The 15,482-nt window shown below is 40.6% G+C and overlaps 1 protein-coding gene across 15 annotated transcripts in view; it reads right to left on the bottom strand.

Moving 5' to 3' along the window:
* Positions 1-15,482, bottom strand: part of Arsb (arylsulfatase B) — a 301,469-nt gene that overhangs the window by 225,615 nt on the left and 60,372 nt on the right. The window lies entirely within an intron of this gene.

The following is a 15,482-nucleotide window of genomic DNA, read 5'->3' as shown; positions in this document are numbered from 1 at the left end:
AGCACATATGCTATCAGTGTAAGCAAGACGTGTGCATAGAACATGCCGTTGTCATGCTGAAGACTGCCTTGGGTGTGACAGCAAACATTATTTCTGTGGTAGATTTTTGTTTCTGTTTACATTGTAGTTCACATAGGTTTTTATTTCTGATGTTATCTCTTAGGTTTTGTAAGGAAGTACACAGGTGATGTGAAAATCCTGATTATTCTAAATGTACACTACATATTAAGAATTTAACACTTTGTTGATATCTTATGTTCCTGTTAATCACACACTGTATAATAAGAAGAAGAAACTCCTTACAAAACAACAAGACCAGTGAGATGTCAAGTATTTGATATAAAAAGGCCAGGAAAGCAAAACACACTTGCTGTCAGTGTAAGTTATATGTATGTATAGAACATGCTGTTGTCATGTTCGCAGACCGCCTTAGATGTGATAACTGAAGAAAAAATTAATATTTTTGTAAAGTGCTACTGGTATTATCATTGTAGCTCATTAAGAATTTATTTTTCTTTTTTAGACTTTGTACATTAAAAAACAGTTGATGTTTAAAATTTTGATGCTCTTTTATAAACACTCAATAAATATTAAAAATTCAATACTTTATTTTTGTGATTTTTCCTGTTAAATACTCATTGTTTAATATAATAAAACTCATACAATTAAATTAATAATTCACTAATAGAAATATCTAAAGAATAAACATCTTACAGACAAAATTATGACAAAATTAGTGTTATGCTACATGGGTTAAAAGAAGGTGCCCTTTGTGAGATTCACAAGTTCAAAGGACAACAGGTTCGGTTCCCACTTCACATGTAACACCTTGAAGGCTAGGGCCATCCTGTTCTTATTCCTTTCTATTGCCTGGATGCTGTAAGTGATACCAGCTCCACGCCATAGAAGACATCTGTGGTCACTGTTTTGAACAGACATACTTCCTTGAGATATTACATAATGTCTCCTTTGGCTCCACATATTTCCTTGTGCTCGATAAAAAGACTAGATGATGATGTTCATGGAAATAAGGGAGGAGATGATGGGGAAAGGACAGCTGGTCTGGAATCTATTCTTGGAGCAGACCCTCAGATCTGACCCAGAAGAGAAAATACTCTGACCCTACCTCTGTCACTGAGCCACCTGCAGATGTAGCTCAGCTTCCCCCTGCAGAGGTGACCCTGCCACTCATCAGCAAAGGGGAAGAATCCAGCACATCTGGCCTTATTTGGCCAAATACATGAGTTCTAGGACATTCTGGTTATTTCAGAGTTCAAGACAAAACTCAACAAAGTAAGTGTAAGAATACAATAAGCTCAGCTGGGCATGGTGGCATACACTTATAATCTGAGCTTCTCGAGAGGCTGAGGCATGAGGACCGCAAGTGCAAGACCAGCTTAGGCAACATAGCAAGACCTTGTCTCAAAATAAAATTTTTTGAAAAGGCTGGGGATGTAGCTCAGTGCTAGAGTGCTTGCCTAGCATGTGCAAGGCCCTGGGTTAAATCCCTATTACCACAAAAACAACAATAAAACAATACATTTGTTTGAAACAAGGTAGAAAAATGAACTTCCTATATTGCTCACTTAAGTCTGACATAAATCCAAATTTTAAAAAGACAATGGGGGCCGGGGATTTAGCTCAGTGGTTGTGCTGCCTGCTGCGCAAGCGCAAGGACCCGAGTTCGATCCCCCGTACCAAAAACAAAAACAAAAAAAACCAAGACAATGGAACCAGCATGAATTCCACGTTTCTTTTCACCCTCTTGATTTTCTATTTAAGCAAGAGATACTTTTTTTTCTCATTAAGAATAGTTTCAAGGGCTGGGGATGTAGCTCAGTGGGCACGCCTGCCTGGCAAGTACAAGGTTCTAAGTTCAATCCCTGCTACTGCCAAAAAAAAAAAAGAATTCAGTTTCAAGAGAAATTTTAGTTTCATTTCCTGACTTATAAAAAAATAAAAAACCCTTCCAAATCAAAATAGGAGGATTCCAGCTAGTGAGAGAATGATGAAGCCTTTTTTCCAGGATATAGTTTTTTTCAGTTAACGGTTTGGCAGAGGGAAAAAACCTAATTATAAAACCTTTGCTGTCTAGAAAAGAAATGTCAAAATAAAACAAATGTTGCCTTATGCAGATTGTAAATCTCACTTTATTATTCATTATTGAGCAAAAATAACTGTCAAAAAGTCAAGGAAAAACATTGGCTAGCCAAAAATCTGAGCAAAAAACATTAAATTTATGACAATGAAGCCTCATCCCTATCCAGCTGATAAAAATGAAAATGAAACCTTGACAACAACATTAATTCTTAAAACTACTCCCCAAACAATTCAATGCTGTGGCTTGGCTGTGGAAGACAATCCTGAACCATCAGCACAGACTTCGGCCTCAGTGGTACTGGCTGCTCCAGCCTGAGCTTCCACAAGCCGCCTCCACACTCTGACTCGGGCTCAGGGAAGGAAAGCAAGGACAGCTTGGCAGCCTCACACCAGGGCCTGGCCTCTCTGCACTGGATGGATAGATGAGTAGGCAACATCACTCCCAAGGTGGAGATGCCTCTGACCCCAAACAGCACCTGCTTGCTGATCGTTGTCTCCTTTGGTTTGTTTTTTTTTTAATTACTAAAATGAAAACTGGAAAATTAATCTATACTTAGTCATCTAAAGGAACAGGTAAATTCAATTCTCTACTGCTAAAACATTTTGGAAAAAATATCTGTCCATCCAGATACTCAACTTGCACGGTGACATGCTCCTCGGATCTCTTTCCTTGCTGTTCTCCATTAGCTCACCTGAGACAGAACTGAACAAGCACTGAACGCATATTCGACTGCCCAGGGCCCTGAGTTTCCAATCCATCCTCTCTTCAAAGGCAGGCAGCCCCCCCCGCCCGCCCCCGGGCTCCTGGGCTTCGGCGCTCCTGTTCCGTGCTGCCACCAGGGGGCGCTCTGTGAGGCCCCAACCCAAGCAGGCCACACTCCTGTTTAAACACCTGATAACTTTCCAATCAGGAAAAGGTTCCGACTTCAGGTCAACAACTAGAATCCTTCACATCTGGCTCCAACCTATTTTGAGCATCAACACCCTTCTTCCCCTGTAAAGAGTGCCCAGTGCTCAATCATGCAGAACTGAACTGTGTTTGGAATATGTCGTCCTTTCATGCTAATGTCACCCTTGTGCATGTTGGCTCCCTTGCCTAAAAGTGCTGTACCCCTTCTTTTCTGCCTAACTTCACTTTAAGCCCTGGGTGAAATGTCAGATCTTCTGTGAACCTGTTGCTTAGTGCCCCACAGAACTTCTCCTACACTTATCTCTGTATACTGCCAATGAGTTGTCTGTGGTTTTGTCTTCTTCATAAACCAGCTCCTCAAGAGCAAAAATAATGCCTCATTGTTTGCATTCCCAAGACCTAGCACAGGACTTGCCAAAAAGAAGGACTCAATGATGGGAGGTGAAGGGGACAAACAAGTAGAGAAAAGACCACTCACTAAAAACAAAAGTTGAAGACACTAAGCATTACCTTTGGTTACCACACAGCTCTTTCTGAGTCTTCTTCCACCATTCTAAAATCTTGACTTTTAGGAGCTTGTTCAACATACAGATGCTGCTTAATCTACAGGACACTGGCAAGGGGACTGTAGGATCCTGGTGAAGATTTAAGCAAATACCAAACCTACAAATGCCAATCTGGCCTGGTCAGTTCTATTAAGTGGAAGGGGTTGGTTCAAGAGAACATGAGAGAGGACTGAGCCTGGCCAGGAGGAGAGAGCTCACTCACCTATTAACAATTCTGTCCTAAGTTCTGCCAGGTACCAGGACCAGTCTCAGTCTGGGGAAGTGGTACCTATGATACAGGCAAGGCCTGCTCTCTTGTGGGATGAGTCAGAGAGAGAGAGAGAGAGAGAGAGATGGTCTTTCCACTCCTGGTAGCAGTAACTAGACCTGTGACAGAGGTGAAGCAGGAATGACAGGGTAGTGCCAGCCAAGGGACCAGCAGGAAGCAGAGCGCCAAAGCACAGAGTGCAGGAGGCCCCAGAGCCTGGTGCAATTGTACATTAGAGACCCAGGGGCCCCACATCAAGATCTCTTCTTAAAGATGAACCCCAACCCCTCCTACCCAGGTTACTGGGATTTGAACCCAGGGCCTTCATACTTTTGTAACTTTTTTTTTTTTGGTACCGGGGATCGAACTCAGGACCTTGTGCTTGCGAGGCAGGCACCGGAACCACTGAGTTAAATCCCCAGCCCATACTTTTGTAACTTTTTTGAGACAGGGTCTTACTAAACCACTAAGTTGATCTTGCTGTTGTCCTCCTGCCCCAGCCTCCCAGAATGCTGGATTATGGGTATATGCCATATGCCTGACCAACTCTATTCTTAAAAACACTCTGTGGCCAGGAGTTAAGGAGAACCTGCGTTGAATGATCATTAGAATATATACAAGACATCTGGTTGTTTTATGACAGTTATCAGTCTTCTCCACCATGCCTACTGCCACAATGCTCATTTTACTGAAATGTATTTGGGTGATAGGAGTGAAGCACTAGGTTCAGGCAAGTTACTCAACATCTGAGGCTAAGTTTCTTCATTTGAAAAATAAAGACAGAACACCCACCTTAATACATAATGTCTGGCACAGAAGCACCCCTCAGGATTATTAGCTATTGTCACAGACAATAGTCACCAGGACCAGAAATCTGCAGAGAACACGTTTGTATCTGGACATTTATTAAACAGATTATGCTATCATAGCCAACTACCAGAGCCTTCTAGGTTACATTCTCTCCTCTAAGAGTCATAAAAATACAATGAATTATGATAGATTTTGCTATTACTGGAGGAGACCCAGGATGATTCCTTTCTGTTTCCAAGAGTTTAAATAAAGGACATCTGTTATCAAGAAAGAAGTTCAATACTAATAGCCCAGGATTCAAGTTGAGCATCACAAACTGAATATTTGTTAAGATATTCATCAGCATATAGGCAGAGGTTGAAAATGGTTTGCAGCATTCATGGCAGATAAGCACTCTGGTGACCTTCAACTCACAGATAGACATGAATTAGACTCTTCATTTTGATGAACGGCCCAGCAAGGAGAGGGCTTCTGCTGAGCCAGCACGAGGAGGAGGCCGGTAGGGTGGAGGTGGCAGCCACACACCAAAAAACTGATCAAGTTACCAAGAGGAGAAGATGAAGATGGATGCAGGGAAAGTCCAAAATTGGGAATGGTGGGGATTAAAAAGAGATTATAAAGGGTTATAGTAAAAGATTTCCTCATTTTAATGGGGCTTATGTCATTGCTTATAATGATGAGATTCCAGTGAGATTTTATCTCTCCTTTAAGATGCATTAAGGGTAAAAAGACTCGAAGGGCTGTCAAAAGATTGAAAACATTTGTTCTTTAAAACAGACTGGGAACTGGAAAAGTGTTCTAATTTATTACATATTGGTAGGGAAATAACTTTTTTTCTGCAATTTAAAACACAGGTAGTCATAGATCTTGGAGATGCTTAATTAACAAAACATTCTGAGTTGCTCTCACTTAGAAAACATGGGACAACTAGGTTTAATCTTCATATTGTATATTTCCCTAATAAGTAGCACAGTACAATCAAGTTTGGTGTATTCAGGGCAAGCAAAAGTACTAAATGTTAGTTACAGTCCTCCTTGTTGTTCTTGCAGTTTGATCTTGAAAGAATGTTTAATATTTTTACTAGTTTAGGGGCAAACTAAATATTCTTGGTACCCTAAAAGGGTATTATAGTTTACTCACAAATTATTTGCCTCCCCTTCCAGAATTAAAACCCATTTAAGGAAAACAGATAATTTTTTAACTAGATAGCCATTTATCCTTCAGTAATCGAGAAACAAAAGATGAGAAAATTACCCACAGAAGAGATCCTGGCAAATTCAAGGACAGCAGAAGAAAGGTGAAAATACTATCAAACAGGTAAGAAAAAAAAGAATGGTAGTTTCAAAACATGGTGAAAAAGATCAAAGTGGAGGTGAGTGATTTTTCAGAATATTAAACCGGAGAAAGCTAACATATTGTATGTGGGCCAGCACCAACTCCTTGAATTTGTCTTTATGTTTCCAAATAATAGAAGTAAAATATTCTAATTTTATCCACTTATTGTTAATAATACAACTTAGAAGTTCAGTATTTTATGGAATCTGTCTGTACTTCATAAGTACCGTAGTAAAGTATGTTTTTAAAGTCACTTACAATAATCAATAAACCAAATTGAGTGGACAGTTTTGTGTACCCAGAGCACTTCTCTGAAGTTTTGCCAAATGCTAAAGGATCTCACAGTGTTTGGGTGTTTAATTAATGTTAAAAGAGGCTGACAAACACCCTAGAACACTGGTGTGCACCATTCTCTCTGAAGAACAACGGAAGAAGGAAATATTCAACAACAGACACACCAAAAAAAAACCCTCAATATGTCCAAATATGAAGTGTTTCGATAAAAGAATTTCAAATATTGAATGCACACTTGATAAAAATATAAGAAAAAGATTTGCTCCAGATTCACAGATGATACCTGCTCCCGGACCAAAGGAAAATAAACTCCAAGTCCCTGGAATCCTGGACCCCCGGCCACATGATCCTGCAGCAGCCTTCTGACCAGGGTGTGTATGGTAAGGAACATCTGGGTGACACTGGACACTCCAAGTGGGTGAAGACAGCCACTGTATCAACGGCCCCAGAGAAGAGAAGATAGGAAGCAGCCAGGATCCCTGTGCCTAACAGGAGGCAAGTAGCTAAACACAGCAGGAAACAGAAGGATGTAAACAGCCTCAAATCAGGATAAAAACAAGACAAAACAATAAACAAATCAGAACAAATATCCTCAAGTAACCACAATAGCCGTATGAAGTCCACACCATCATAACTTGGTGCCTATTTAGTCTCAGACACAATTCTAATAATATGCATGGTGTCTGGCTTCCTAATTTCCTAGCAGACTAGAATCTGTGAGTTAAGAAGATGCATACTGCTGAAGGTGGATCCTTATAGAAGGAGAGAAGAAAAGGAAAAACATGAATTTTAAAAGTAAACCACAGGCCCAGGGATTTAGCTCAGTGGCTTTGCCGCCTGCTGCACAAGCGCAAGGACCCAAGTTCGATCCCCGGTACCAAAAAAACAAACAAATAAAAGTAAACCACAAACTACACCATTTTTTCCAACAGTAAGTGATCTACTATGATGTATACTGAGGATGTCACTGTATGAACCATATTATAATACAATGACCCTACATCATTAAGATAGGAAAGAGGCTCGGGGTATAGTTAAGGATAGTGTAGACCTAGAAAAAAATTGATATTCCATATTCATGTCACTGATCCTATCCCCATCAATACAATGTGACTACTTTCACCTGTCATCTTCAACAGAGGCAACAATCATAAGCACATGAAAAATCATTCTGCTGATGAAAGTTAGGCTTACAGACCAAAGAGAGAAAATGATTACAGGTTTAACAGGATGCCTCATGTGCCTTACATGTCTCCTGGAATGACATCTCCAGACAGTAAGCAAAGGCTTTCCTCATTCATGTCATCCAGGACACAGGCAGGGCTATGTGTGCTGACTGGTCACTGTGGACAGAGTCAGCAGATGGATGAGCTATATGTTTGGTTTAAACAATCATTCCAACCTGTCAGCAGAAGGAGGTCAGGAAGCAAAGTGAGAGGACATAGCTGTGTCCCTAAGAATACACCATAGTTCCACTCCCAAGATTGCAAGATGACTGTGGGGATCCAAGAATGGAGAGAACTGAGCCCTGTGCCCTGGAAGAGCTGGGGGAAGAGGAGGGACAATGAGGCCTCCTGCATCTTCCCAGGTGAAGTGTGGTATGGCGGCAACAGGTGACGATGATTGTGCACACAGATTCAAAGTGGACAAGGTGGATGAGGCTGGCCCCACTGATGGATGCTCCTTGTCTACTGCTGAGAAGAGCACAGATGTGGCATGGAGACAGCCCAGAGTCTCTTCAGGCAAGGAGGTTGCAGTGGGATCCAGATAGAAACAAACACTCTGCAGAGGCTTGTGGAGGGAAGATGGCTCTGGACCACACACTCCCCTCTGCTCCCACTCTGGCTCCCTGGAGCAAGGCCAGGGTGAGCCAGAGCTCATGAATTAACTGAGATGATCTGCACTGACTGAAAGCATCCTGTATTGTTGAAACAACATCACAGACTGGGTAACTTGTAACAAATGAAACTTCACTTGGTTTGTAATTCTAGATCCTGTGAAGTCCAGGAGCACCCTGGTATCAAGGGCAGACTACGTGCTGAGTAATCCCATGGCAGAGGCCAAGAGAGCAAAGAACACAGCAAGAGAGCTTTTGTAATGAAGCCCGATGCAGTAACAGCCTCACTCCATCATGCAGGTGGAGCCCCATGACCCAGTCAAAGGTCTCACCTCTTGATACTGTTACAATGGCAGTCAACTTTCAGCATGACTTCCAGAAGGGGCATTTCAACCATGACACTAGATTTCCTCCACCCCGTAGAATAGGGACACCAGCAGTACTGAATTAGGTGACAGGAGCAAAAGAAGTAGGTCATACTTCCTGCATTTCTAAGTCTCTGCACTGAAATTGGCAACTACTATTTGTGACAATTGTGTGAGCATTCTGGCAGGATGCCCTGTGTGAGGTATAATGGACAACTCTGGTGAACACTTAAAGTTTAAAAAAATTATTACAGTAGAAGACACATTGTCATTAATCCCCCTCAGAACCCTACCCCCTTTATGAGTCTTTAGCTGCACTGTGATGGCAATCTCAATGTCCTGAATCAATTCACAACAATTACCTTTCATGATCATTCTGACTCTGGGAAAAAGCCAGAAGCTGCAGTGCCAGATCTGGTGAGTAAGGTGGATGAGGATGCACTGCAGTGTTTTTACAAGCCTGACTCTCCCTTGGATGGCACTTGGTAGCAGCATTCACTGTATTCTTGATCATATCTCATAAAAACAGTGATGAAGTTCCCAGAACTGCTTCAAAAATTGGCAAGAATGGACCGGGAATTTAGCTCAGTGGTTCCGCCGCCTGCCTTGCAAATGCAAGGTCCTGAGTTTGATCCCTGGTGCCGAAAAAAAGAATTGGCAAGAACAATGGGTAAGTGTGTTTGAAGCAACTGCCCTAAACAATGGCGAGTTCGAGACATGCAAACAAGGACAGGCAATGAATGGCCCCTCTTTCTGGAGGTTTATGGGTTAGCACTAATCACCTTGTGGGTCCCACCCAGTGTGGGATCTGGTTTGAAGCTCTGTGTGCTTATAAATAACTCTATCGGCAAATGGAGAGAGACTGAACCCCTCAGGAACAGAACCATTATTAACTGACTTACAAAGTAAATATATCTATCAGAGTGTCTCACATGTTCGTGGTCTATGTGAGTGGCATAAGTCCATGGAAAGCATGTCATAATCAGGTTTCCTGGTAAACAAGGATTCAAAGAGTATATTTTATTTCTAATAATTATTTGTATTTCTGTAAGACAGGCAGTCTCACTACTAAAGTTAGATTTAAAATATATATTACATTAAATATACTAAGAATATTTAAAAATGCACTGAAAGAAAACTTCCTTTAAAAAAATTAATCAAGTTTTAACCACTTTTTTCCACTATATAAGTGTCCAAAAAAGAAATAGCTACTTTTCACAGTGCTGTCGGGGTGTGCAGTGGGTTAGGAAGATGTCCTTGGTAAGTGACATAACAGTTTCTTGCTCCGATAAAAGTAAGTGAGGAATGCTGGAAAGAGAAGAGAAAGAGAAAGCGAAAGGGAAAGGGGAAGGGGAAGGGGGAGGGGAAGAGGAAGAGAAATAGCTAACGCCCACTGGTGATTTAGCTCAGTGGTGCCACTGCCTGCCTTGCAAGCCCAAGGCAAGGTCCCAAGTTTGATCCCCAGTGCGAAAAAAAAAAAAAAAGAAAGAAATAGCTAACCTAAATAGCCCTATATCTTTTAAATAAATGTAAATCACTAGTTAAAAACCAAAAGCCTTTCCACGAAGAACATGCCAGACTCAAACAGCTTCACTGTATATTCTACCAAACATTTAAGAAAGCAACAAGACTAGTTCCATTCAAACTCTTAAAACTTAGAAGGAAAGCCTATAGTTTCCCACTTATTCTATGAAGCCAGCATTACTCTGATACCAAAGCCAAACACACATATTACAAAATAAAACAGAAAATGAAAACAAAGAGAAAACTACAATGAACATAGCTGTAAAAATCCTGACAAAATCGAATCCGGCTACATGTAAAAAGGGTAATACGTCATTGTTAGAAATCTAAAGTAGGCCTCAGTGGGCTAAACTTAAGGAATAGGGCAGGTTGAATTCCCTGTAGAAGAACCAGGGAAAGTTATTCCCTCCTGCTGTGCTCGAGAGCCATCCACACTCTGGATCTGGCATGAAAGCCAGCAGCAGCCGCAAAGTCTGCTCACCTCACTTTATTCTGACCACCTCTTCTGCTTCCCTCTTCCACTTCTGACCATGAGTGTGATCACCTCGGACAATATTCCAATGGAAAGGTCAGTTTACTGGAAACCTTAATTGGAACTATAACCTTAATTCTCCTCTGCCGTGTAACAACTAATTCAGACTTTCCAGGCTTCAGGACATGAACATCTCTGGGGGCAGGAAAGGGAGGAATTACCCTGACCATCACAATCATGATGATCAAGTAAGGTTTATCCCAGGATTGCAATCAATTTTCAAATCAAAAACCCAGCTGGAAGAATTCCCCTAACCAACTTCTAGAAGTACTACAAAGTGACAGTAATCAAGACATCATGGTACTGGAATACAGTGGCCAATACAAGACCCACATTTAATTTGATTTTTATCAAAGGTCCCAAACAAACCAATATAGGTGGGGGTGGGGCAGGTTTTGCAACATATGATAGTAGAGAAATTGGATATCTACTTAAAAAACAAAACCAAAAAACACTTGACCAACCCCTACTTCATAACATGCATAAAATTAATTAAAAATGGGTCATATTACAATTTAATAACAAAGACAAAGTACACAATTAAAATATGTTTAAAATTAAAAGGATTTAAACAGACATTTCTCTAAAGAAGACACAGACATGGCCAATAGGGACACAAAAAGATGCTCATCATTAGTCAACAAAGAGGTATTAACTAAGACCAGAGATACCACTGCAAACCTCCTAGGGTGGCTATAAACAGAAAGAGAATGACAAGCGGCAACAAAGATGTGCACAAACTAACACCCTCATATATTTCTGGGGGAAATACAACATTTTCCAGCTGCTTTGGGAAACAGTTTGGTGGTTTCTTTGAAAATTAAGCATACAGTTACCATATGACCCAGCAATTCCACTCCTAGGTATATATCCCAGAGAAATAAAAACACATGTTCACACAAAAACGTGTACATAAATGTCCATAATAGCTTTCTTCATAATACAAAAAAAGTGGAAACAACCTAAATGTCCATTAATTGATGAGTGGATAAAGAAAATGAGATTTATTTTCAGCAAGACACTGATGGGAATGAAATCACGCTACAAAGGTGATCAACCTTGAAAACATTATGCTAAGTGGAAGATGTCAGAAACAAAAGACCATATATTCTATGGTTCCATTTACATTAAATGTGCACAACAGGAAAATCTATCTAGACACAAAGCAGAAATAGTAATTGTAGGGGCTGGGAGAAGAGAGAAACTGGAGCAACCCAGAAATCCTGGGTATGGGATTTCTTTTGAGGTGATAAAGACATTCTGGAATAAGGTAACGATGATGGTTGTGCAACTTTGTGAGTATACTTAAGCCTAGGAACTGCACATTTTAAAAGGGTGAATTTTATCTCAATTAAACAATATATGAGAAAATTAAAAAGGAAGATGCCTCAAAGGCCTAAATAGAAAAGCTAAAACCATAAATCTTTTTCAGAAAAACATAAGAAAATGTCTTTGTGCCTTGGAGTATGCCAAAGTTTTCTTAAAACCAAAATTTTTTTCCCTTAATACATTTATATATAAGAACAGATCAGATCCATTATGGTGGAAGAGGGAACAATAATGATCTAACTTCAAAGGGAGAAAATAAAGGAGGGAGAGAAAGCTGTTCTGGTCAGCTACTTAAGAACTCACCACAAGTAAGCACCCTTCTGCATATTCTGCCCTTTGGGTAAGAGGCAGGTTAAGGAAGAAATCTTACATTCAGGGAACTCTTTCTGGTGTTATAGTGATGTATACAACCTGCTTCATGGAGACATGGGAGCCTGCCACTCATTCCATGAATATGTCTGACCACAGGCAAGGATATAGCTCAGGACAATAGATGAGACTCCTAGACAGGGCATTTGGACCACCCTGATAATCAAAACCAAGGTTCCAGGATTCTCAAAGAGATTCTTGGTTCTTGTTCTCACCAGTCCATCAGCTTCTTTTAGAAACAGCAGATCTTTGGCGTCAATACACCATTTCTTTCTTTTAGAGACCCCTACTTTGACTCCTCCATTTCTCACTAGGGCCTTGGTGGTAAGCTAACCCTACCAAATATCTGCTTGGCAGGTAAAACACAACATTCCTTTCTAGAAAGCTTTTTTATATGAACCCAAAGAAAATGCTTCATTGTTTATTCCATTTTTTGACTTCCTGAAAGTTTAAATATGGAATCAAGTGGAAAATGACTTCAAAATAGATAAGAGACTACATAAATCTTTTCCATACTTCATGTAGCCATGAAAATATATTAACCCTATCAGATATGAAATGGTGTGGTGATTTTCCTTTCCTTTGTATTAATTTAATACAGTAAAATCCACTTGTATTTCCACAGATTTTGACAGTCATATAACTATGTCCATAATGAAGGTATAGAACATTCCACCACCCCAGGATGCCCCTCTAGAGGGAGGCATTGTGTCACTTATTTATTCCCTAGGTGAAGGGCATTTGGGGTTTTTTCCCCCCAGGTTTATCAATTACCAATAAACCTGCTAGTTTTCTTTGAGTTTATCCTGTTTGGATTTCACTGAGCTTCTTGAGTCTATACATAGCTTTCACCAAATTTGTGAAGATAATATTTTCATTTTTTTCCTGGCATCAATATTTGTTTTTTCTTCCTGAAATGCTAATGTCATAATTGTTAGACCTTTTAATATTAGCCCATAGTTTCCTAAAGTTCTGGTTTGTTTTAAATCTTTTTTTCTCTGTCTTTCATAATAATTGTTGTATAATAATTACAGGTTGTTCTAACTGTTTTGTATTGATCTATCTTAAGTTCACTGCCTTTTCCATTATTACCTTTATTCAGCTATTGGGCCCCTGGAGTGAATTTTTAAATTTCTGATACTGTATTTTTTACTTCTAAAATTTCCATTTGCTTTTGTTTCTTTATTCATTTGTTTGGTTTTAGTTTCTATTTCTCTGCTGAGAACGTCTATTTTTCTATTCAAGTGTTCCACTTTATCTTATGGAGTACAGTAATGGCTGCATTAAAGTTTTTGTCCGACAACTCCAATATTTAGGTCATTTCAGATTTGGGCAACTATTTTTAGTCTTTTCCCTTGAGTACTGGTTCTGGGTCTGATGAGTGAGTTTGGATTATATCCTGGACATTTTGAATATTATGCTCTGTGACTTTATGTATTGTTAAAATCCTCTCAAAAATGTTGATGTCTGTGTTGCTCACTTGTTTGTTCAGGCACTCGACCCAAATAGACTACCAATTTCATCTCGCCTTCCATGGATGGTGGTTCTAATACAGTTTAGGATTAAAGCTTGTGCTCTCACATCTGGGGTCACCAGCATATGGGTCCTTGGTTTAGTCTGGGACTGGGGCAGTGGTCACAGGGCAGCTGACATCTCGGAGACTTGGCTATGTCTTTCTGGGACTGTGGCCGATACGCATGTGGAGGTGAGCCTGGAGCTTAGCTCACACGCAGAATTGGGGTCCTCCTTTCCATTCCTTTCTGCTCTTTCACAGTCCTCCAGGGCACTCTTTCTGTAGCTTCTCTGGTCAAAAGGACAGGTTTCTGTCAGAGTTTAGTCTGTCACTCTATTGTGCACTTTTGCATAACTGAGGCTTCTTTGGGAGCACAGCAGCAAAAGAAAAGAGAGAAAATAATGAGGATTCTTCTACACTCTGATCAGAAATGTGGGTCTTCTTTTGGGTTTCAGGCTCCCAAAGCCCCACAAGAGCAATGCAGATCCTCAGCTGGGGTTTGTTATTTGGGCAGGGTCGGAAGAGAAAAGATTAAAAAAAAAAAGGAAAAAATTTTAAAAGTAGGGCTTCCCTGCTACTTTCTTCAATGTCTGCTTGGAAACAGGTGATTTCACCAGGTATGGTGGTGCACACCTGTACCCACTCTGGGAAGCTAAGGCAGAAGGATCACAAATTTGAGTCCAATCTGGACAACTAAGTGAGAGCCTATCTCAAAATAAAGAATTAAAAAAAAGTACTGGGGACATTGCTCAGTGCAAAGGCACTAGGTTCAAGCCCCAGTACCCGCCCCACAAAAAAGAGCACCTCAGGTAGTTGCTTTCTGCTAGCCAGCATGGGAAGGTTGTGGCCATGATTTTAATCAGAATAGGCCAGTGGGACTTGTGATAGCTGCCTTGACACTTTTAAGCCTTTGCTTGAGTTGACACAAAAGAATAATGAACAATAACTCATGTCAGGTAATAATAAAAAAGAAAACAATTACTTGAAGGGCCTTAATGAAAGGACTTCTAGGTGCCCACTAAGGTCAGTACTGAGGGCACAGACAACATGATACAAGTTCAACACGTGTCCCAGCTCTCTAGTTATACAAGGTCTATGGAAAGCCTGGCACACGGGGAAAACACAAGACTGGACAATCGGGCTAAACAGGATGCAGAGAAAGAAGAGAGATAAAAACAGGGAAGACCCGAAGATCATGCAAGCCTGTGCTAGGCCCGGCTGGAGAAGACAAGCTGTGTTCCACCAGAGGCCTTACTGGGGTACTCTTCCACTGTTGTTTTGCTGCCTTTTATGACATAGTGAGTTTATTTTCCCAAAAAGAAACTAAGAGTCAGTTTCTAAGGGCACTTCATTACTCCTGACCCTCTTCTTCCCTCTCCATCTTTCAACGTGGTAGACAGGTCTCCAGGGCTTTGGTTCAGTGGGGATGGGAGGCTGGGCCTTGATGAGTGAGTCAGGAGCTATTTCCTAGGGAGTATTGTGTTACCACAGACAAAAACTCAACAATCACCTCAACTCAGCTAGCTGCTGGCCCTACTTGTGTGCTTTAGCTGAATTCAAGCATTCGGAAGTTTGTTTTTCATATTTTATTTGGGTTTATTCCTAAAAATCATGAAGGCAGCATCTTTGTTCTAGGACAGTATCTATTATATTTGAAAATATTTTTTGTTAAGTATTCAGAAAGGCTCTGCAGGGTGAGCCCTGCCAGAATCCAATCACAGAGCTGTGGTCACAGTGGGTGCATGGATGGC

This window comes from Heterocephalus glaber, unplaced genomic scaffold (genome assembly GCF_053883595.1).
Source record: "Heterocephalus glaber isolate CG9 unplaced genomic scaffold, H.glaber_assembly_v1.0 deba00001757, whole genome shotgun sequence".
NCBI classification, from domain to species: Eukaryota; Metazoa; Chordata; class Mammalia; order Rodentia; family Bathyergidae; genus Heterocephalus; species Heterocephalus glaber.
This window is presented reverse-complemented; position numbering and strand designations above follow the sequence as displayed.